We start from the raw sequence: 22,537 nt of genomic DNA on the forward strand, positions 1-22,537 counted from the left end.
TAATTACATAGCATCCTGAGATTGGTTACGTCTACAATATTTTTTTTATTTTAAAAATGTGAATAATATTTTATTTGAATGATGAATTATTTATAAACATTGATGTAAAATAATTAAATTTAAATTACCGTTTATAGTCAATTATTTATAAACATGAAAACAAAAAATCGAGAAAAATATTTTCATTGAAGCACTTGTGTTGAACGTATATTTTGTCATATTAAACAAAGATTGTTTGAATACTGCAACGTTGGCGAAAAATCGAACCCTTTTATATAATGCGTAATGCGTTGTTGAAATGTGCGGGCATGCTTAGTTCACTGTGAAAAAGATTAACACTATATTGTATTTCGTTTTTCCCCTGATCTCGTGCAGTCTTATGGTTTCTTTGTACCAATTGCCATGAAAATATCCCAGACAATTTGAAATATGGTTGTAAAAATATGCTGCATTTGCTCGCGATTTTGTTGTTTCTACATGCATGATTTCCACGCCGTTTATTGTCTCGAAAGTGGAAGGCATTCCAGGGCCATTCAGCTGGACATGGCTTCTTTTAGTACATGTGGACTGTAACCACTTTCCGATGCGTAAATACTATACGTAACGGTGTTGCTGGAGCCGAGCACCCTTCCTTTAATTTGTTCAACCACCTCGTGTAAAACAGCGCACCCTGAGATAGTGTGGTTTGTTGAGATATTCCGGTTGTTGAGTACACCGGAAGTGAATGGTTAAATGTACAGGAATCCGTAAAGGAAGAATTATATAGATCATATACCTTGAATGAAACGAAGTACGGTATGTTAATACCGGGAAGGGAGTCATTCTATCTAAATCAGCTAAATCGTTTACTACCTGACCCACGTTAGTAAAACGATACCGTCACGAATAGTCGTTTTTTGCCCCCAAAATATATCAATGTAAGACAGCACTCCAGACAAAACACCTTTTTTGTTTTAGAACGAAAGGTAATAGGCCCTATAGGACCAATAACCGATTCTTTTCTATTACTTAAGGATCTATCTATGTGCCTTGCTTAGAGTTAGACGTAAACACCAAACTACTGAAATATTCTTCTGCACGACTTATTAAACACCAATGAAATAAATTTTAAAAGGGAAATAATTTAACTCAGCTCAGTTGCACGATATATGTCTAAATGATGTGTTTATGTTTCGCGCGGTTTTACTTTTTCCATTGATGCGCATGTGCCATGAGTGTGCAGCCATCTGCTGGAAGTGGAAAGTGGAGGTTCTATCTTTGGTCAGTATTTGTCATTGTATTCTTTCCAAAGCGTTGACTTGCTGTACCCATCACAACGTATTTAAATAACTACAGTATCTGATGTAAAACGGATGTACGTCAATACTCATTATGAATTGGGTAGCATCCGCTGTCACAACAAGTGTACAACAACAACGGCTTGTCGACTAATATTTACAGAAACCTGATAAGTGCATGCTAGTTGGTCTGCGACGTAAATGTGTAATACGGAAGTCATCCCCCTTTCGCTAGTTTAGTTAAACTAAGCAATTTAATAGTATGTGATACATGGAATTTATCCCGTATGTGGCTTCCTTATTACTTTCGTTTTGTTATGCTCTAGGACGAGTACACTGAAGGTTGGTTAAGAAATATCCGTATACGCCATGTTCATGGCTGCTCAACCACAGCAACCTTGAACACGGCGTATCCGACTATTTCTCAACCAACAGTCAGTGTACTCGAACAAGTTTTGCTCACACTCTGAGTTATGCATTAGCATGTATATACTCACATTCCAAAGAGACGTTTCGGTGTTTGAATTTCTGGTCAGTTCGGTTTCATCACCTTGTTTAGCTGCTTCATGTTCAGTCATGGTGCAGCAACGTACAATAATTATGTTGCCCATGTTGTCAGGTTACACAAATACACGAACCAAAACGCAAATTTAGTGAATCAAGTGCAAAACAGCTGTGAGACCAAAGTCTATTATTCCTCTTCAATATTCACTTAAAAACATTATTGTCAGATGTTTTACAGTAACCATTACAACTAGAATTTCAGATGCCATCTCAAATCAAAGCTCTGCAGAATGCTGGCCATCATAAAAATAACTGACTAAACTTGGTAGGGGCAAAGGGAAGACAACCGAAAGCATTGTTACAGAACTAGAGGCAAGTATATTGACTCCTTCCTAGGATTTTCCAATCCATTATAAATTTATTTATATAGAAAAGAACATTTTGCTGTGTTTGTGGCAGAAAAAAAGAATTTGTGACATTATAAAAGGTATGATTTGATCGGTGTTTTACGCCGTACGCAAGAATATTTCACGTATACGACAGCGGCCAGAATTATGGTGAGCGGAAACTGGGCAGAGCGCGGGGGAAACTCATGACCATCTGCAGGTTGCTGACAGACCTTCTCACTTTCGGTGGGAGCATGAGCTGGACTTGAACAAGACTATATATGATAAATGATAATTGCACTGGAATGATTTTGGCAGTTGTTTGTTTTGCCAGATTGTTACATTTTTCCATTGTTGTTCCTTTTTACCTTACAGGACATCCCAGATGAAGATGAAGACAGACACTTGGTGACACTGAAATATGCTCCTCCCCTAATAAGGTTATTCTAGACCAATGGAAAATTGACCTGTGTATTTGTTGTTTGTGATGGAGTTAGCGTAATGTGCAACGAAGCATCATAAATTTGCTTCTTTTGGAGTATTATATATTCGATCTGAAATAGTTCATAAAATTTATAACTTCTTTAAACTTTCAATCATAGTTCAAGTAAGAGTCTGATATTTTCTGTAAGACAAAAATTTGAGCTATTGAACATGGAAAAAAACTACTTGTCAAATTTCTCCGCTATAGCCTTTTTTAATTTATTGGCTTTTATTGCTAAAGAGTGCTACATGTTTATTGTACTTACCAGACAGGTTAAGCTATAGTGCCCTGCCTCTAGTCCTCTGCTGGTATGTTGATTAAGCCATCAAAGATTTATGTATATTGAGAAAAGACGATGGGATGGTTACATGTGCAAAGGTGTTCGAAAATACACTTATGTTGATTTAGCCTGAGTGGAAATTGAATAAATATGTTCAGATTTCTGTGATTTGTATTTATGCAGCATTTTTGTTTTTGAAATTCTGTGGCTTTTTTTTAGATCTGCTTCATACAGACATGGGAATATTTTTGGACTACTGATACTGATTTTAGTATTTAGAATTTTCAAAGGATTGACTAACTATTTTCAGTTCATTGGATATGAACAGAAAAAGAAAATGCTATGCAAAGTGTATGAATCTGTGACTGGCTGGGTAAAAGAAAAGATCACACAAATTCATTGTTTCATACAAATTTCCCGCCTGTTGGTTGCTTATTAAATAAATGTTTCGTTTGATTTGATTCCTGTGAGAAAGTTAGCCACTGTCTTGGCAAAGGTCTGTGGTTTACACCAGGCACTTTGGGTTCCACTGCCTATTAAAGTGACCACCAAGTGAAAAAAAGCTTCAGTTTGGTGTTCCAACAACAGTCAAGTATATAAATGATCTGGCTGTTATGCGGTGAAGAATGTTGAACGGATTGTCTTATTTTATATCAACATTTATTTCAGCAGTGTTTGTTTTGGCATTGAAGAGCTGAATCTCATGAATGCATATCCTATTAGCAAACTCTCGATTTGATTCATTAACATCAAGCATGTTGTAAACATCTTGTTTACATTATACCAAAATAATCACTTCCTTGTGTTTAAAATCTTTTACAGACTATAAACAGATGGAAGTGTTTAAGATATAAACACTTCAGGGTGTTTAATTATTCTAAATACTATGATTAAAGTTAAACGTTATGTTAATTAACTAAACATTCCCATGCATTCACTCACGAAAACTTTAAGTTTAAAAGAATGAACACCATGTCAATAAATTAAACACATAATTATACATACTGAAATGGTTAAAATCTGTTAGTTATCTGTTTATTTCGTAAACACTTGGTTTACAGTGTACATGTATAGCGTACATGTTGAACTGTGAACAAATATATATTTCAAATAGCGGTCCGAACGTTGAATTTCCTATAGGACCCTATATTGACACAGGCATGGTGACGCTGCATTAGGATTGTTGTATTATTTTTAATTTGACCTTGTAATATAAGAAACAGCAATTTTAAAGTGATTTGAAATTTTGACTGAAGTCTAAGATGGCTTTGTGATCTCAGGGCCAGGGATCAAAGTCGGGCTGGGTCATAAGAAAGATTTTTAAATGGTATATTTCATTGTTGCTGCCTCGTTTGGCTCCTAGCACTGACAGGTTAGAGCAAGGGAACAGGGCTGGTATGTTGGCCGTGTGTCAGTATATATGTAATTTGACTGGGTGGGGTGTCAGGCATGTATGATACTTCAGTGGCTGCAGCGCTTAATTTGGCGCCATGGACTAACCCTACCCCAAGAAGACATGTGCAATATATGTACGCACATGTGCACTTAACGACTCCTCGTCGTCATTTATATGACTGAAAAATTAGTAATCTATACCCGTTGAAACAGACATTCGAGTACCAGCCGTCAACCAAGAGGGACATTTCAGGTCAAGAACTGCAAGGACAACTCCAAAAATCACGTTCAACATAAACCACCAAAGAACTAAGAAAGGATGTAAAGTATAAAATTTTGAATCTGTAATTTTGTTCAAATCCAGTGAAGACGGAAATATGTCTTATACCAGCCTTTCCTATATAAGGATAGCTTAAAGCTTGTAGATCTATATATCCTTCAGTGAATGATCAGGGAAAGATCGGGCCTGGTGAGGATTACTCTTTATTATTTTCTGCATATACACATAGTCATATATATTCATACGAGAACAGGTATAGGTCAGCACAAAGCAAGCATAATTTGTGCCCTTTGGAATACCTATACACTGTTAATGGTATATTGTTAATATATGGATTCTAAGAATTTCACACAGATGATATTGATGAGAAAGTAAATTGATGAACAACAAAACAGCCCATGAATATATGGTAACCCTAATTGTAGTAAAATTCATCAATTTGTTAAGAGAGCAGTCACAATGAATATTTATGCATTTTTGGAATCCAGTAAAGTTCTGGTATATGGGTGTGACTGGAAGTTTGAGAAAAGACCAATGTTTTTTAGATAGTTTCTCCAGAGTATAGGTCGTTGTAGTATACGATGATGTTGCGGCAAATGTTGATGTGATATTAAGCTCTTCTATACAAGAATTTGACAGCGATATGTCTTGCAGACAAATATAATACTAAAGGAGTTTTATCCACAGGAACAATAATTAACATATTTTCTCCGAAGATCATCTAGTACCTTTCGCAGGATCATGGTGTTACACAAGAACATAGCACTGATACATGATAGATTGCTTCTTTACTGGCTCAAGCCAAGTGTCAAGGACTGAAGGTTCTATCTTCTCCTGTTTAGACCATTTTTTGCAGTGCCAAGAAGATAATTTTCTAAATTCAATTAGCTCTCTTTTGTTTCTCGGCTCTCTATACTTCGGACCCCTCACAGTCAGAAGCAGACTGTATATTGATTATCATTATTTAAATGATTAAGGTTACCATTCATGACATGTTTCAGTGAAAGGGCAAGTAAAGGCTGGTGATTAACAGCTCCAAGCATGCGTAGGGGCCTACATTTAAAGGACTAGTTATAAGCCCACCTACCTTTCATTCAGAGGATGTGGGGGTTCAGTTCTGGCCATGGACAGGGAATTTATGGATAATATACAAAGTTGTTGAGTGTTGCAAACAATTCAGCAAAATTGCCGCAGTCTCCATTCAACCACGTCTGTATCATCCAGTGATGTCTTGCATGAATATCAAATAATGAAATATACACATGTAACAATAAATATACACGCATTCATTGATAAAAAATATGTATGTATACATAAACATGTATCATAATTCGCATCTGTTGTTTGAAATCTTAATTTATAAAGCCATTCCATGGAATGCACTTGACCATGGCCGTAAATTAGTAAATATAGGCAGCATGAGTTACAACACGTATGCACTTTTGCCTTGCTAAAAGTTCGCAGTACCACCAGTCAATTGCCATATAGCCTGACATATATAGGCCTACATTTAATTTACAGATCACGGTTTATTATGTCTTAGATTTTTTTAAGGGCGTATTAAATATGAGAAGGTCTATTCTGAAATTGGCAGCCAAGTCCAACATACATTAGAATGACATGCGATTACACGGTTTCACCTTCACTCCAATCTTTTTATGTCGAATGACCTCGTACTGACTGCATACAGGAGTCTTCCAGACTAATAAATGGTTTCCGAAGGTGATGTTGAATCGGGAACCAGTTTCTGTTCGTTTTGCCATGCTTTCAGTCGCGTGAGCTTAGTGAATCTGACATGTGACGTCACAACGAAGACCCCGACGGCACGTGAAGGAAAGCATGACTAGCGCTACAAGCATTGAGTATATGGCCGGCCAGTGATGAGGACTCTATCATATTCCGTGTTTACTGTGAAGGCTGTGGCCGAAATTTTGGAACAAATATTTGAAGTTAAATAACCTGCAGGACAGAAGTCTTCCTTTTGCGACCATGGACCCTGGGCTAAGGGTTGAGCCTGTGTCACGGCTTCTGTCAGAGGAAAGGTTGGTGACTATTCGAGTTTGTCGTACTAATATTGTATAGATCTGTCTGCATATATGCTTGTTTGTATCGTCAAAAATCTGGTGCAGGATAATTTAAGAAAAAAAACTTAATATTGCTCAGTTTCAAATATGTGGTGCACATTCAGGGACTGTCTTGGTGCTACTCTGAGTAAGACTGGGGGAAGAAAGTAATGCAACATCAACAAACTGAACAACTAAAACTATGAAAGCTGTATATTACATTTGACTTACATGGCACGTGGTATATATCGTGGGATCTGTGAAAGTAATATAGAAGTCTAGACTGCTCAATTCATGACCTTCTTGTTCGTATTTACTCTTCCAAATAGCTGCATAAACTGCATGGCATATGCTAATAACATCAATGACTATACCATTCTGTACTTGTAAAGTAGGCCCACAGTTTTATTTTACTGTGATTATTTAATTGTTTTGTATTCTTTTTAGTTTCAAATATATTTAGTTCATAGTGATCCCAGGTCATGGTAGCTAGGACCAAAACCCTCTGTTTACATATATGTAGGTCATATCAAGATAATCAGAATTTGTTTACAATTTTCACTGTACTAGCCAGAGTGCTAAAAGTAGGTTGAGTGTTCTCTGGAAGACTTGGTGCACTATGCAGAATTTTATCATTGACCGTTACCTGCTTTGATAATAGTTTAAAGTGCAGTGCACTAGCTAGAAAATACTGATATAGTGGTGACATGCGTCAATGTCCAAATACATATATACATATGTTTGTGCTTGTTTGATTTCATATCTGGTGCATTGAACTGTACATCTTTTACATGTTTGTTCAAATCCTACTTCTGGATGCACTGTTAAAGCTTTATTGTGGAAGCCCTCCATTTTCCACCCCTTTCAAAATACACACTTTGATTTCTAACAGGCTGTTCTGCAGTTTTCTTCCCCCTATACATAGCTGATAACTAGCAGTCAGTGTTTTGAGCCTGGTACAGAAAAAATTACCTTATGGTAAGGTTAATGGATTAACTGATCTCTTCACTGGTATGGTCTCGGTGGTAGTCAACATTTTCTATGCTCTGATGTAGATGATCTAAGCAAGATTGCAAAAAACTGGAACATTGTGTTGTTCAATCATTAATCTTGGTGTGTTCTTTTCTATTATTTTACCTGAAATTTGTTTTACAATAACATAACCAGAATTTACATTGTCAAGCAATATTTTAAGCTTGTTCCTCAAGAAATAACAATTTTACAGTGATTGTAAAGTTTAAGATTGCTTCTTGATCCTGTGGCCAATACTTTTTCCAATATGACTGCACTTCTTGTAGTGCCTTTGTTAAGAGAATAGACACAAGTGTGGTGTTACAGCTTCTTGACCCAGCAACAATACGAGCTTTGTACGAAGATATAAGCATTTTTGGAAACAAGTGAAGTTGTAGTATATTCTGATGGGAAGATACGGATATACTCCTCTGTATGAGAAAGGACTGATGTTTTCTAAATAGTTTCACCAGAGTATATGTCATTTGACATTGTAGTATACATTGATTTTGCGACATATGCTGTAGTGATATTAAGCTTCCTCATGTAGATGGTCTGGGCAATATTGCACAAAACTGGAACATTGTGTTGTACTTCAGACACATCTGTAACATGCAGAAAAAAATCCATGCATATGCACAAAATAGATGTATTCTCTTGTCTAAATTTAGCAAGAATAGATGAAAAAAAAATGGTCTAGAAACAAGATCATTTCGTCGGATATGAAGACAAAATGTATCACAAGGGATTAAAGGTGTGTCAGAGTGCTGTAAAATGAGGACCAGTCAGTAGGGTTAGTATTTGCTTGGACACCTATTGTATGAAAGTACCTGTTCTTCATTAATAGTGGATTGAAAATCTTCAAGCAGTATGTTTTTTATATCCATTATTTTGGAGCAAAAGTGAATGCATTATCTGAGCATTGCATGCATTCACATGCTATACTTACTGGTACTGTCTGAGACACCAGATCAAAAATGTGTTTTTACTGCATTTTGCACTGGTCTTTTTCCCTAGCCTGTCAGTCTCACATTGCTCCAGAAAGCTCGGCGCCAGTATGGATTGATTGATTCATTTATTTGGTTGTTGTTTTTACATCAAACTCAAGAATATTTCACTGATATGATGACGGCCAGCTTTATGGTGGTGGAAACCCTGCTCTCTGACCGAGGGGAACCCACGACCATCTGCAGATTGCTAGCAGATGAAAGGCCTATAATATTTCATTCAGTTTTACTTTTTGCATGCAGTAAATGTAGCTTTTTGATGATATAGGAGGAGGTGGAGCCAATTGGCTATATACTAGACATTGATGTCATATCTGATGCATGGTGACCACTGATGAATGCTTACCTAGAGAACAGAAAGTGTGTTTTTACTGTTAAGCATGTAATTTCAATTTTGTCTTCGAGAGTTACCTCCCTTGGCTGTGTAATGCTTTTGCAGCTTTTACCTGGGCTTGTACATCAGTTGCGTCCCTGTATAATTTCTGTAAGGGCAAAGAATATTTAACGTGGCATGTTTGAAGTTGTTGCTAAGGTAGTCTATAGGTACAGTGGTACATGTATGCCGAGGAGTTCATGGCTGTGTCTGTATTTTGAAAAAGTAGGTTCAGGGCCCATAGGTTCTTACATTTTTAAAAAAATTTTGTTATTTATTTCATTTTATACATACGACCTTGTTATTCAAAAAAAATATGTCACCTCCCCATTAATTATTCACCTCTTGTCAGTGAGTTACAATACATGCAAGTATTGTATATTGATCTGTATAATGAGTTTGATAAAAAAAGAAAAGATGAAGAACTAGCAGAAATACCACTTGGACTGCCCAAAGGGTTTGGAAAGGGTTAAAGTGAACATCTTGAGGATCTTTGATAAAAGTGAAGGGGTATGGAGCGTTTGATTCATGAACATGTGGTACAAATGGGCAAACGAGTTGACTGACTACAAAAGAAGCCTCTACTCATTCTGTATTTTGTTATGTCCTGGCAAATGGCTTAAACTAAATTATGGCAGTTGTCTTTAGAATCGTTGTGATATTATGTAAATGCAGAATAGAGCTAACATGTAAAGCAATCTAAGTGAAATTTTTCTGTTTTACATCATTTTAAATATGTTTGGTGTGGAGGCTTTTAAACTGAAACAAGTTTCAGAAAGAAGCTAAGATACTATTTCACATATGTGAAGAGATAAGATAATAAGACAGTCAAATGCTTTGATAACTGCAAGAGGATGTAGCAGTTAAACTTTAATTTATACAGGGCCTCTGTGGCTCAGTTGGGTAGCCAGGATCCTCTCATCAATGCGGTCGCTGTGAGTTCAAATCCAGCTCATGGTGGCTTTCTTTCTGGCGGTAAGCGGGAAAGACTGCCAACAGCCTACAGGTGGTTGTGGGTTTCTCTCGGGCTGTGCCCGGTCTCTTCCCACCGCAATGCTGATGACCCTCAACTTCTTTACGGCGTTAAGCAACAATCAAGTAGATAAATAAATAATTAATTTATACAGATCAATATTTCTTGTATAAGAGTTGTCTCCCCTGCAGGCACATTCAGTTCTGGCAACAACAATGAACATGTACCAGAATTTACCTAGAGGCTCCGTAGATACCTTGTAACTCTATGCATTTTTGTAATTCAATATATTAGATAATCAGTGTTTGATCAAGTAACAAAATGAGAATTTCTTTTATGTAGGTCATTTTTTTGTGGTTTTTATTTTTTTTATTGCTGCTAATATGATTCAGTACTTTTTTACAGTCATCAAGATTTACTTGTCTGACTACATGCACATGTGTGATGAACAATATTCTATGATTAACAATATTCTTTTCTTGGATTTTTGAAGTGTGTATTTTCATATATTCTCTAAAATATTGGTCCTTCTACATGTATAATTTATGTTCTTGGGAACACTGCTAAACACCAATCAATCAGTCAGTTATAATTGTCATTTATGTTTATTAATACACGTTGTATGAAGCACATCACAAGAATGTTGTAAACAGCCAAATGAAAGAAACCTATAACTTCATTGATGCATCAAGTTTAAAATACGCAGCTGATAAAACTGACCATCAGTTACATGTGTGGAATTCTAATGTTTAAATCAAGGGTATCCAAGAAAGCTTTTAATAGAAATGAAGATCTTTGAGAAATAATGTTCTTGCTACAGGTGTGGACAAGATTATTTATTTATTTGATTGGTGTTTTATGCCATAGTGAAGATTATTTCACTGATGCGACGGTAGGCAGCATTATGGTTGGAGAAAACCAAGTGGAGTTCAGGGGGAAAGCCACAGCCATCTTCAGGTAACTGGCACAAGATGTACACACAAGTTGCCTATAGCAGGAGCATAATTTCTATTCTATATCCCTCCTCAAAATGCGGGTTAATGCGGGTAAAAAGTAATTAAATAAGAGTCATGTTAACACTTTCACACCTACATGAAGCACATATAGCATTGGAAGATCCCGGTGTACGCGTCAGACACACCAGGCGCAACCAAGTGGGTTATCATATCACTCGTTTGAATGGCGTAACATCCAGAGGTACTGGATGTGCTTGTAAACTTTGACATTGAATTTTACTGTTACGGAAACGAGAATTAACAATACTGCCGGTCTTTGTTTTCATATGGTCTGCCACACACTAGTTTCATATGTATATGTATATATATCCTTCCTGTGATGTTATGATAGTCACAATAGTATTGCTAAAGAAGGAATTAAAAGTAATTTTGGCACAAGAAGTTGTTGTGGGACACCTGGCTTGAGGCATCCTACCCATTGTTTCTTGTCAATGGAAAAAGTATCCCATTCTATAAATAGACTTGTCTGTTCCATGTACGTCATCAGACAAGAGTTACTGCACATGTGTGCAAAAGGGAGTCTAACATGAGATTTATGGTCTTTGCACTAATTTACTGATTTTAAAGTTATGTTACAGTAATAAAACCACCAATCAACTTAAACTTTTTCAAATGAACGTTTTCAACTGGCATCCTTATAGTGATATTTTCTGCTTTGTGATATACTAACACATATACTTTTTTTTCCTGTTTCAGACATTGCAGTGATTCACAGTGTGATAGGAATATTAACTTCTGGGAACATCGTGCAAAGTAAGTATATGTAACATTACACATACGATGGTGTTGAAGTACCAGCTGCATTGTGTTCCTTTGTTCCTAAGTTCTTCCTTACTACACTCAGACCTACGTGTAGACCTGCCACTCCCTACATTGACTTGTGGTTCTCAGCTGGTATATATTTACATCTATTAGGTTGGAGAGGTCAAAACTTGACTATCACCAAACCTAAAGCATTTGAGATAAGTACAGAAGGATTTACCGAATACACATGTTATCGTGTAACAAGCAGAAGTTGGATGTCTGAAACATGATGTATGGCAATTAGCATTTACATCATATTATCATTAAGAAAGGACAGTTTGATATCAGTATAATGAAGCCTGTTAGCCTGGTCCGCACTATGTAGAAATAAACTTTGAAAGCGTGTTGTCAGGCTTAAATGGAAACAGTAGAAAACGTTTGTTTCCTTATGAGGCAACTGAACTATAGTAACTGTTATAATGCTTTTTTTTTTTTTTTAATTTTGGAAAGTAACTCAAACTATGTTCATAAATATCATTTGGTGCAACGATAAAGACATGGCAATCAACCTTGATAAGACAAAATGCATAACTGTTGGTTCGTGGCAGTGTATACATGTAGCTAAGTTGGAGAGGAAGCTCCACCTAGAAATTAACGGAAAGAAATTGAAAATGTTAAAGGAGAAGAAAACTTAAAACAATTACGCCATAGGCTGAAAAGAGCACATTTTTATCTATCTGGTGGTGCCTGTTTCATAATTTTGCGATTTTTCGTGCCATACACCTAAAGTCTGAACACAGCAAAGCTGGCCTAAATCGCTGAGTCCATGGCATCCTCCATCTTTAACGCCATGTAATTTATGCTGGGGGTGTGTTGCCTCTCAGCCATTGAGAGTCACTAAAACTGCTGGCTTGTTCGTGTAAACTCGGAACCTACGTCTAACATTCCCGTTTCCCGATCGTCAAGCGGAAAACGAAATGTACTGTTTGCTACTTTCTGGGAAGAAGAGTTCTTCCGGAAATGTACGAACTGCACTTCGACGGTTTCCAACGGCAATTCTCCTCCTAACACAGAAAACTTCAGGACTAGTTCTTTGGCAAAATGGAGTCGCCCACAGTGGATTTTGGCGCTGACTTTTGTTTATTATTTATCAACTTAAGGTACATATTAGAATTGTTTTTATGACATGCACCTGCGAGGAAATGCATAATCTTTTGAATAGTATTTGATTGATATTAAAATTTTCTTCTCCTTTAAGTATACAAAGCTTCCAGGTGTAACATTTGATGATAGTTGTCATGGGAGAAACAAATTGAGAATCAGTATAAACTTATATCATCCAAGCTCGAATTGTTACAAAAGATCAAAAAATATTTATCACACCATGCCAGAAATTTGTTTTATAATGCTGGTGTACAACCATTGTTGGATTACTGTTGCACAGTATGAGGCAGTGGCTGTAAAGAGTCACTTGAATGTATGTTACATTTCCCCCAGAAACATGCAGCACGGATTATTTACATGCACAATATACGTCAAGAACCGTTCAGAATCTTAAAATGGACGACAATATATGAAAGGTTGCGCAAAGCTGTACTAAGGTTTAAACGCCTAAATGGACTAACCCCAAGCTACCTTATCAGCCTGTTTACCTACACTGCAACTTTCTATCACACTAACCTTCAGTGTAGAACCTCTATGAAGCTCATCCCTCCAAAGCCTAGAGCCAATGCCATTAAAAATTCTTTTAGATATTATGGGGTGACATTGTAGAGCAGACTACCTATACATGTTAAAATATCACATAATATTTTCAAAGGTTTTCAAGGTTTTCAAAAAAAAAAAAAAAAAGGAAATGTTTATCATGTCAAATTATGCCTCTGTTGATTAGTAAGTATGAAATTGTCTATAATGCATTACTTTGTATATAGTCTTTCATTATCTCATATCAGGTTCATTTGTATTTTATATATACTGTTTAGACTTTGTAAATAACCCTTTGTGTGAATGTGTATATGCATGAGGGACTCAAGGAAGATTGGTTTTGTGACAATTGATAAAGTATTATTATATTATTATTAATTTAACATACTTTTAAGATGCAGTGATTTTGACACTGACATACAGGGTGATGTGTAAATCACATGCAAATTAGTGTCCCTGTTCCTGCAAAAGTATAAAGGAACATCTAACTTAAGCTTTCAAAAAAAAAAAAAAAAAAAGAAAAACACAGAACATTTGGGTTCTGGTTATTGTGCGGTGCATTTGAAGGATTATAAGGTATTAGCTGCACAAACGTGGGTCAGCTGATCTAAGGGTGCACTGATGTATGCAGCAGTACTGAGTCACACTGTCTAGTGGTATTAAATGGTAGGCCCAATGGATCTGTGACTATCAGCTGCTAAACATAAGGTTTTAAACGATGCCATTGTTAGATTTTTCGGACCTACATTTATTTTGTGAAGATGAATGTGCTATAATGTAGTGGATGAAATGAATTTGCTTTTGGCTGTGGGGAGATCAAATCTGTATTACTGAATCTAATTTTGGTAAATTGGAGCAGTACATTGGTTAGTGTTTGGCAATCTTTGTCTCCCTAGGAAGAAAATTTCTTCCCATAATTTACAACTCAGTCGCGTTTCAGGGCTCAAAATGAAGGGTTTCAGTTTACCAGCCCCAGATTTCACTTCGGTTTACATATAAAAGTACATGTGATATGCATGCAATTTTTTTTGTTTGTAATGCACATTTCTGATCACTCAGGGATAGAACTTTATTCAAATATGACTTGAGGCATGCTTGTAAGTCAAGTGAAGTGATTGTTGAGTACGACGTTAAAGCCCAAGCACTCACTCACTCAAGTGAAGTGTACGTGTTTCGTTCATATAAATCCAAATGTGCCATAGTGAAATAGTGTAAGGCCTAATGGTTTGATGGGAAGGGCATCCTAAAGGATTGGTGTCCAGCTTTATAACTTTTTCATAATTACAAGTAGCTACCCCTGTGTTTATTGTTAAATTGATTGTAAAATAATGTTGAGAAAGGGTGCGTTCATCCTAGTAATATTTCACTTAAAATCACTAGATAATGAGACTGACTTTGTGCATCTTTTTTTAAGGCAACAGTCTGTAGCATCTGCCGAATTATGTCATTCAAGTACAGTGTTTATAAGCTGTCAGAGCTTCATCATTTAGTTCAGTGTAAGAAAAGCTTCAAGAGTGACAAGCAGAATGAATTTCTCCACCAAATGGTTTGGTCTTCTGTAAAAACAGGTGGCTGAAGAATAGTAAATAAATATTAAATCCGAAGATAAACGCATGAAATGTTCACTGTAACACAGGATAAAGCTATCACTTACCAATCCGTACTGCCAGTTCGGTTGGAAATGGCTGGAGAAAGATCATTCAAGGTCTGAAAAATATGAAATTTGGCCAGAGATATCAGTATCATACATCGAAACTTCAACAGAACGTCCACTATGGGTTCAAATTGACAGGGCAGTATAATTGCTTCTTTGTACATGTAGTTAGAAGCCATATCGAAAATGACATCGTTTTGATAGGAATTCCCAGGTCATTTAGGCCAGCCAGACTTGGGTTAGCCATCTATGATGTCACCCACTAAGCCATGCCCGATGAAGATAGAATAGGGCAGTAAATCTGTTGTTTTTAGTGGATTTAAAATCTTTGATACATTTCTCAGAAGCCCAGTTTCCTACCACCACAATGCAGACTGTCGTCGTATTATTGAAATACTTTTGAGTATGGCATAAAACACCGATCAGATAAATAAATAAAGTTCTCAGAAGCCCTCCCAGTAATATACTTTTGAAAAAGGTTATAATCTTTATTAATTAGGGCCAGTGGCTAAATCTGGACACTAATCCTTTTAAGTTTGTGAGTTGTGTCCTTGATCCAACACCGGAAACTGCTGAGTGGAGTGGAGCTAGCAGTCGCCAAAACACGCCGGAGACCTACATGTACACGACCTGGCTGAAGACTCAGAATTCTGATTTAATGTTATTACAACTAGCAACGAATGACGACTTCAGCAATAATAAAGGTGGTGTGGTAGTTTTTCATTCAGCTTTCTAGGAGAAACTCAAAGCATTGCCATCGTGATGTGTCTGAGCTAAGCCCTTAACTTGATCCTACTGTATGATTCTTGAGAACTGTCCATTTTGTCCTGAATTGTGACTCTGATCTATTGTTCCATTTTGTTCTGAACTGTGACTGAGGCAGTGTTCCATTTTATTCTGAACTGTAACTGAGATACTGTTCTGTTTTGTTGTGAACTGTGACTGAGGTACTGGTTCCATTTCATTCTGATCTGTGATGAGGTACCGTTACGTTCCATTTCACTTTGCGAGGAACTATTTCCATTCTGCTTTGGACTGTGAGGTATATTTTCATTTTGTTCCTGTGAGGTGCCATTCCATTCTGTTTTGAACTGTGAGATACTATTCCATTCTGTTCTGAACTGTGAGCTACCATTCCATTCTGTTTTGAAATGTGAGGTGCCATTCCATTCTCTTCTGAACTGTGAGATGTGTACTGTAATATACTAGTTAGAAAGGACACTGACTCAGTTTACAGCTCCCTGCGCATTCGGTCATATCGCTGACAAGGTGTAAAGAAGTAACCGAAACTACCATTATGCCACCCGCCAGCCCAATTTCTCATCATGATAAAAATGTTCATCAAAAATGTTTCTGCATGCCTTATGATAATGATCTCATCAGTTCATTCTCTGAGAAACATTTCTTGGAAAACTACAGATGTGCGGACTAGCAGCTTATCCTTCTGAGGGTGTGAAAGAAATTTTTGGATGTAAGGTGTGATATGTCGTTGAAGATAAATTTTAACACTCTTTCTGTGTGCTATTGTTAAAAGGTGGATTGGTCAGGATGCATTTACTACATTTTTGCTTAATAGGAAAATGAAGGGTTAAGTTGGTCTGTCTTTGTATCCACCCACAACAAAGCTACAACCAGAGCAATGTATTTAGTGGATAATAAAATGATGGGACATTTAATACTGTGCTTTAACTTATTGTAGTTGTCCAGATAGCCCATCATAAAATGGTAGTCTTTATTAGCACCATCCTTCACCAGAAAATGATTCCACAAAGTGGACAAAAAAAGTATTTGGATCACATGAACTGACCATTCAGTCAAAGGTTTTTTTTTTTTTAATGCTGGTGGGGAAAGAGCCATCGGATATGCTTTCAGTGGTTAACAGTGCTTACATTACTGGTTACTGCATTTAGATCTGTTTTTGGTCTCTGTTGACCAGAGGTGTTCCTGATGGCATCAAATACTTCTCATCAAGTACTACCCATAGACCATTGGCATACATGTACATTCCGATCATACTTATGCATGTAATTTGCAAAGCCTGTTAGCAGAAACACATAATAATGCAATAAATCTTATGTGATATTTCTTGCAGCTTAATTCTGTTTCTGATATTTCATTAACCTGCGGATGGTCGTGGCTTTGCCCCGGGCTGTGCCCGGTTTCCTCCCACTATAATGCCAGCCGCTGTCGTATAAGTGAAATATTCTTGAGTATGGCATAAAACACCAATCAAATAAATTTTTAAAAAATATTTTAGTTTATAGCCGCTATGTACTCGTTATGTCAACTGAAACCATCCATGATTCAATGTTCAAGTTTGTTTGAACTTCTCCTGTTTAGCATTGCAACTCTCTCTCCTAACTTTAGGAGTGATAAAACTGTTCTTTTAAAACAAGACGTACATTTGTAACTAGGTTATAACAGTTCTTTTTGTTGTCATGTAGTCCTGATAGTTAAAAATCCACACTTTAGCTACTGCGTTTTACATGTACTTGTTGTCAAGTGATGACTTCTTTTTGACTAAGTTAAAGCGAAAAGCTACATAGATCAATACAAGACAAATTTTTATGGAGATTTTTCGTGCCGGAAAATAAGTTTGACAAGTAGCAGCGAAATGATCTGACATGTACACATACCTCGTGGTTGAGCAGATGACAACACTATTGCTTCTCATAAGGCTAAGGTGTAAATCTAGTGACAGTTGAGACAGGTGACAAATGATATAGGTACAGCCGTCTGTAAAAATTTCTTTGTTGGATGTAACCAGAACCCGTTGTCAAATAATAGGGTTTGTTTTACTCTGGCTGGTGAAGGTATGAATTTTAAAGAAATTATTATGGAAAAAGGAAAAATCCCAGTAAAAACTAAATAATGTCTGATTTTAGAAGGTCAGTCAAGTTACACTATACAAACATATTTTTAAAGCTAAAGTAAACTTCAGAATCAAGTGAACTTAGATAAGAGTGTGAAAAAGTTATTTTGTTAATATGGTTAATAAGTTTTTTTATAAAGAGGAAAGGAAATTTGAAAATAACTTTAGTGTTGCAGGTGTTTTGTACCAAACATCGATATATATTTTCTTTGCCTAATGATGCTCTGTATGAGGATTTAATGATTGTGTAAGATTTATTTGTGTTCAGATTTAGTCTTTGAACTTAGCAATGATGTTCAACCAGAATGTCAATCATATTTATAGTTTTAATATATTAACAAATATCATTATCATATTATTTAGATTATTTGCATGTGTTTAGGTATAAGCAACAAATTTACATTCAAATACATTTGTTAAACATGCATCACATCCTTATTATAATCCCATTATAATTCAGACAATATATACCAAAAGGTGGTCCCAAATAACCACCATACAAAAGTGTTTTCAAATGCTCTTTTATTGGAATTTTGCATAATTTTTGTGTTTGCTTTTAAGGATGGCTGCTAGGCTGTTTATATGTATACTCTATAATGTTAACATGTCCAAAAATACTTTTACAGAAGTGAACATGATCGTAAATATGGAAAACTGTGTTGAGTGCTAGGGACAAAGGTCTGCAGTTCTAATACTGTATGAATCTGTCACTGTTCTTATTAAATCATACAATTTCTCACATGGCTGATAGAGTTACTGCATGTTGATTTTGATTCTCTACATTTAGCAGTTTGAAGATGTTGGTGCATGGGATTGGGAAAAAAAATTCAATAGGTTTCCTGCCAGGACGGCATGGATCCCTATAATTATTTCACAGTTAACTTAGAGGGCCACATCTAAAAAAATTGAAGATTCTGATCCTAAACTTTAAAGCTGACAATCTGACTGTGCAACAAATTTAGAAAATTCAATGGAAAATGGTGCTTTCTAAGAGCTTTTATGCTTGTAAATGAAAGAAATTTGTTTGAAAACTTAACGTAGCTTTTAATTACTTGATTTAATACAGCTTGATTTGTTTGAATGCCCAACAGTTTGAGATCCGAAATATATTCCATAACAAAGATGGCCCTGGATATGGCCCTGACTTTGTTCTTCAGGGGAACTTACTAAAGGGTATACAGATTGTTAGGGTCACCGTCTCATGCAACATAGTAGTATCAATCCAATTTAAAGATGACATAAGCATATGTACAGTACCACCAACTATTAAAAGTGTGCATGGTCACCAACGTGGAAAACAGGTTAATTAACTCTGAATTTTAATTAAATCAATGGGAAACTGTTACTTCTCTAAAACGCTTAAAATAAAATGTATCCATAAACTGAATGAAAGGCATGAAGAAAGGAAGAAACATAGTTGTCAGCCGATGTAATCACGTGTTGGAAACAAAGGATACTGTCTGCCTGTATGATGTAACCCATACACGGGTATCATAGTGGCCTTATATTAGACACTTCAGAAATTGCTAAATGGGGCTGACCACTCAGTGCAAATGTCTCCTCTAAAGACAAGGTGTGTATTACGAAGAGTGCCATGCTTCCTGTGCAAATATTTTTGTGTTACTCATGTGTGAAAAGGTCACTGCTGCTGCAAGTTTCAGTGTCACTACCGACATACTTTATCGACGATTTCGTTACAAGACGTTTGCATAAGGCGCCCCTTTGCTCCTATGACACAGGACATTGTGTGCTTGGGCATGTGGCGTTCTGCCAGCTTCTGTTTGATGCAGTCACATGTCCAAGCATGTGCAAGGTTTTACCCTGTCTTGGGTTCACAGGTTCTTAGTTGGGCTCGTAAACAGCATCATGACTGTCCGGTCATTTTGATTTGTCCAAACTTTGCCAATTGTCACGCTTAATGTATTTGAGAACATGTTGTCTCAGACTTCCATCATAAGTGATTAAAACTTGCGAACTAGTCAGACACTACTGTGTATAGGTTGATCGTTTAGAAGCACCATGCCTCCTGTGCTATGTGCAGTTACACCAGGCTTTAACCTACCAGGTTATCCTTCTGATGTGCATTCATATGCTACATCTATGAGAAAAGTAGCAGCTTGGGATATATCTGAAGCAAGGTAATTTGGGTTTTTTTAGATCATAGGTCCTAAAAACTAGACTTGATGTAACTTTAAACTGGTGAAAGTGAATCATATGCTACATGTACATGTAGGTAAAATATGTCTTTCATTTTTGTGCAGTGTTAGGTACAGATTTATTAACTAATTTTTTTTAGAAAAGGTCACATGTGGAATATGTGTTTTTCAGTATTGTTACCACTTTCTTGATTTTATTACTAAAGAAAACCTGGTAAAGCACCTGGTTTAACTATGCCATTATGACTTCCTAGTACTACAGTAAATATTTTTGATGGACGGCAAGCTACATGCAGTTTTATCGTCTTACTTTTGTATATACATGTATTAAGCTCGCATGTGGCGAATACACGTGTTTCTTTTAAGTCAGTGAAATCTTCTAGACTTATTACTAAGGAATGCCTAGAAAAACATATGGCTTGATTGAATTGTACTGCATTGAACCTTGATTTTGCTTGTTTCAGCAGATCTGTGGAAGTGTGTGAGACTATTATAAATGACATACATCTGCAAGTATTTGTAAAGATAATATTGTTCATCTTGTCTTATGCGTGTAGTTTTACTCTGATGACTGAAAGGTGTTTTTCATATTGCTGTTAAGGTCGATCATAATCATGGATATGAAACCCAAGTAAATTCAGTGTTAAATTTTTATGTTGAAAGGATAATCTATCCTTATTTTGTATGAGTCCTATACTCTTGGCCTACTGCCTGACATCAATTTTTTATCTTCATAATATAAATATAAAGAAACTTATATTTCAAAAAAATCATTTTTGCAAAAACTGTAGAATCAATTTCTCATTACATTAATACCACAAATAGTGTAAGTATCTAATGTATAATGTAGTTGCTCAATTAAATAAATTCTGTTTTGATTTTTCCAGATTCAAAACTTTTATCAGATGGTTTGACAAAACATGTACATACTTACATTCTTTGTAACATTTACCTTTTGTACTATAGAAAATCTGGAATCTAATACAAAAGACTACAGCAAGGGAGAGTGAAACTATAGCAACAACGAGAGTGAGACAGTTGGAAAATGATCACACATACAAAATTAAACCTGGCCTCTATAGCCTTGTCTAATACCAATTTGTTCAAAGTGTTCATGTAAAGGCATAAAAAGTAGAATCTTATACATCCCTTAAAACTATGACTTAAGCAGATTAGGTAAAAAAAAGTGCAGGGATGTTAATAACAATTAAGATAGACATCACTGGTCAGTGGTATTCCTGGATGAAGTAGAGTGATTATAAGTCATCAATGTGATGTTTCTTTGTAATAATTTTTATGTATCATACACTGTAATTAAATTTTTATGTATTACCTGAGTTCTGAATTCTACTTTAATTTTAAAAGACTTTAATACCTGAAGTGTGTCTAACATTATATATTTTCTGTGATTGTCAGTATACTGCAGCCTTCTGACCAGCTTACCTTGTTGCTTTCCTCTGTAGCTTTGAACCTGCATGCCAAGATACATGTAATGTTGAGTTGTTGTAGGTTTAAAGAAAATTAAAGAAAGTTCTTGCACCTGTAGATGTACATATATGAAAAAGTTCATAAACTCATTGCACAAAATATGACTTTTTGAATATGGAGTTCTACCTTATCAAAGATTTGGAGGTGATGAGTTCAGATTTTCTTGCAGGTACATGTATTTGCATTGTTTGATTAAATGAAAGGTGGCAAAAGCGTTTTTAGATGTCCTTTTATGATAGCATACCTGTGCATATACATCCATGTATATGTGTATGTACCTTTTACTTTCTTTTAATCATTATTTTTTGTTTAACAACCATTTCGGTGTTGTCAGTTATGGATGAGAATATTTGAACAGCTTTATACACAGTAGTACACATGGTTTTCTATTGGAACTTTATGTACTAGTGCCGTGTAAACCAAAAACTTCATGGATTATGGTTTCTATATTGTGCAATAAAAATGTGGAAATGTATTGAATGGACAGCTACATGTTTTGATGGATAATTACATGTACTTATAAACATCTTTGTTTTCACAGACAGTTGAACTTCGTTGCAAATCTGATGACTGTGATATCCAGCCAGTGAAGAAGCCCAAAACTCCAAGGGTAAGTTTACAAGTATACCTCTTCCCTTACAGGCACTAAGCACAACAGCTCCACAAACATTAATACGGTACATGTATCTTAATAGATAATTGTTTATTTATTTATTTATTTGATTGGTGTTTTACGCCGTACTCAAGAATATTTCACTTATACGACGACGGCCATCATTATGGTGGGTGGAAACCGGGCAGAGCCCGGAGGAAACCCATGACCATCTGCAGGTTGCTGGCAGACCTTCCCACTTACGGCCGGAGAGGAGC

At 36.1% G+C, this 22,537-nt stretch overlaps 1 protein-coding gene across 5 annotated transcripts in view; it reads left to right on the plus strand.

Annotated features, from left to right (window-relative positions):
- Nucleotides 1–1,228: 1,228 nt before the first annotated feature.
- LOC135469621 (uncharacterized) overlaps nucleotides 1,229–22,537 on the plus strand; it is a 54,609-nt gene continuing 33,300 nt past the window's right edge. Inside the window, exons 1-5 of one of the 5 annotated variants that reach the window (XM_064748132.1) lie at nucleotides 1,229–1,260; nucleotides 2,036–2,153; nucleotides 2,543–2,607; nucleotides 11,746–11,802; nucleotides 22,209–22,277. The gene's annotated coding sequence lies outside the window, so the exon portion shown is untranslated. The other 4 variants (XM_064748133.1, XM_064748134.1, XM_064748136.1 and 1 more) reach the window with 4 other exon arrangements.

The sequence above is a fragment of the Liolophura sinensis genome, chromosome 7 (assembly GCF_032854445.1).
Source record: "Liolophura sinensis isolate JHLJ2023 chromosome 7, CUHK_Ljap_v2, whole genome shotgun sequence".
NCBI lineage: Eukaryota > Metazoa > Mollusca > Polyplacophora > Chitonida > Chitonidae > Liolophura > Liolophura sinensis.